We start from the raw sequence: 3,271 nt of genomic DNA, 5'->3' as shown, positions 1-3,271 counted from the left end.
TGAAGCCCTTGGGGTTAGGCCTATCTATTGGCCGCCAGGCTTGATACCCTTGATCAAGCTCATATATTTTGGTGGAGGTAGCGACTAAATAAAAAATGTTTTTAATAGTGATGGGGTTATTCAACTATTTCTTTATATTTATGTATATGGTATGTACATATTTTAGAAATTTATAAAAAAAATTGTTTGTCAGTGTGTTTCTTGTTAAGGAATATATCTTTCTCCATTAACGAATGCTTAAAAGAAACAATTAAAGTCCTTTTATATAGTTGAATGGCATATGTAATTAACTATACATAAAGATTAATATAATATTGTAATATAATATTGTAATGTAGTATTTATAATATATGTTGAGATATTTATTATATATCTCAAGATATATTATAATTATTTGTATTGATTTTATAATAATATAATGGACAGGAATCAAGTAGTCATATTGCTTTCAATTATAATGTGACACTGTGAAGCCACTTGCTACCTAATTATTATATAGAAAAGCTATTATGTATGGGGAAAAGAAATTGAAAATGACATATTGAAATTGGTAATAATGTCATATATGTATTATTTATTATATACATCTAATTATTTTTATAAGATACATATCTTTCATAGTTAAATTTATTATTTTATTATTATTCACGTTAATCTTCATAATTTTGAAGTGAATTTTTTGATAATATTCTTTAGATGATATTGCGTAAATTTTAAATTATATATAATTTTGAAGTGAATTTTTTGATAATATTCTTTGGATGATATTGCGTAAATTTTAAGTTTTATATATATATATATATATATATAATCAATTTTTTTAACATACTATTTATATTTCTTTTAATTTTAAATTTATCAAACATAAACAAAATTTAAAATATAAATAAACATTTTAGAAATACATGTCATAAATTATAATTAATTATATATATATATATATATATATATATATATATATATATATATATATATTCCTTCCAACCATTTATTACATAACTATCAACAAAGTCATTTTTTTATAACTTACGCTAAAATGTTTAATAATCACTAAACCTCAAATACCTTTTTTTAAGAACTTTGACTAAATATTGGATTTAACGTTATTCCATGTTAACAATTAACAATCACACTCTATAGGAAAATGTACTCAATTTACTTAATCATATATAGTTTCCATCCAAAAACATCCAATTTCTTATTAGTCCCTGCCATCTGGCAATGGCCAGGGACTATAGTAATCGGATTGACGATATTTAGCATTAATTCACACGGTTTATACACTGAGTGTGCGGCTTATGCAACCAGTTGCGTATGTTAACTATATGGTAGTTTGTTTCATCATCTTATTTGGCCTCTTCCCGAGGAGAAGAGGCCAAAAGCATATGTTATTTTCGACTTGCGTTGTTTTCATTATTTGGGAAGTGGAGAAGTGGAGATTAATGCTAGCATTAAAGGACTATTACAATCGAATTGCATTGAGATCTGAGGCGTATGTATACCCAACAAGAAATTTAACCAAAGTTTTCTGTACACCTTCATCCTGGTTTCCACTGCCACCGCCTTGTAACTGCCACCTACACCTTTCAAGACGGTGACACAAACACTACAACTACACGTTGCATGGTGGTGCCACGAATACTGCAATGGAAATAGGAAGTATGGCTTATAAAAAGCATTATCTCTGCTAAAAATTGCAACGCTTTTTAGTCGACTTTTCTACAATTTCACCTTGTGCCCTGATTGCTTCTGTGTTGCAGATCACAGGCGTGTTGGTTGTGGATCCACACGCTCCAGATATCGCCGTCTCCTGCTGTCGATGAGATGCAGACCATCCATGATTAGCGTTATTGTAACGTAGTAAATTGAATACCAAATTTTCACATCATTTTTTCTATATCCTTTTTCTCTAGTTATTCATAGCAGTAACAAACTCTATAATAGAGGCCTGACTGTTCTTTCCCTTTCGCTTGTTGTTTATATACCTGAATTGAAAGAACTATATATTTGTCTCAGAAACCTATTAAGTAGGATAAGGAGTTAACAATTTTAGTCCACTTTGTTTTTATTGTGTTCATATATCTGATTTACAGAACCATTTAATTGACTTAGAGAATGCATATTTATTAGAAATTAGAGAGCACAATTTTTATTGGAAAGGAAATTATAATCAAATTAAATAGTTTCAGTAAAATTTAAAAAATTAAATTTCAGTAAAGTCAATAGCAAATTAGATAAGTAAAATTTAAAATATTCTGGCAGCTGTGGTTTAATTAGGTGAAATCAAGACCATATACATTTGCAAGCTGCTTTAGCTGATTAGGCGAATTTATCTGTTCATGGTTCAGTTTTTTAAACATGTATATTTACATTTTTCCCTCATGCTTTTGATTGGCATTCTAAATTTAGAGATAAAGACCCATACCTTCGTGAGCAAGATCTAGAAGTAGAGCCTGTTGAAGCACACGTTTATCCAGGACCAGTAGCTTCAGTCTCCATTCTGACCTTAGTCTTAGACATTGAAGCTAGAAAACTCGACATCCTCAAGTTCATTCATGTTAACAGAATTTGTGAAACTGAGAATGGGCGAGCAAGCAGAGTTCTGGTCACAATCTGCCTGACTTTTACAAGAAGGCTCCAATGGTGCAGCCCACTGTATCTCTACTCCATAGTTCGACTACCTCGCAGGCATCGCCGGGTTGAAATTTAGGACACTCGTGTAAGCCCTGCAACCACCGAAGTGTACCCCTATTGTCTGAGAAGCGGTAAAACCTCCCACTATAAATGTGCAACAGACACCATCTTTCCTGCACGCCATGGCTGCCTCGGCTTCATTAATATATGTATGACATGAATTGCTTGAACTACAATTCAATGGCGATGTTAGTATTATAGGATCGCAGTTCAACAGCATAACCGTGTTCATACTTGTAAGATTGAAAGGCAGGCTCTGATTCAATTGCAGTCCCTGGTTATTCATGTCTCGAGTCTCGCAAGAATCGTTAAGCAGAGGCGAAGGTTGAATAACCAGCCTCATGGTGGCTGGATTGATACTAATGCCACAGAGAATGAGTCCCTCACCTCCCTGCTGCCTCAGAGCATTGATCTGCTGTCTCAGGTTTCGCTATGACGCGGTTTCGCTATGACGCCTGCGTTACCCAACATATGTTTTACACAGGCCAACACATGTAATGTATGCGGAAAGTCTAGAGTGATTGATAATGGCACACACAAGCACATGGCTTGCATGCAATGCACGTGGTAAGGGAGA

General features: G+C 32.9%; 1 pseudogene; it reads right to left on the bottom strand.

Moving 5' to 3' along the window:
- Window positions 1-2,677: 2,677 nt before the first annotated feature.
- Window positions 2,678-3,037, bottom strand: LOC149248761 (wall-associated receptor kinase-like 20 pseudogene; annotated as a pseudogene).
- Window positions 3,038-3,271: the final 234 nt, after the last annotated feature.

Source organism: Pinus tabuliformis, chromosome 7 (assembly GCF_031772625.1).
Source record: "Pinus tabuliformis cultivar Carrire ecotype Pingquan chromosome 7, CPIR1, whole genome shotgun sequence".
Taxonomy (NCBI): Eukaryota; Viridiplantae; Streptophyta; class Pinopsida; order Pinales; family Pinaceae; genus Pinus; species Pinus tabuliformis.
Note: the sequence above shows the minus strand (reverse complement) of the source record. Positions and strands in the feature narration are given on the sequence as shown.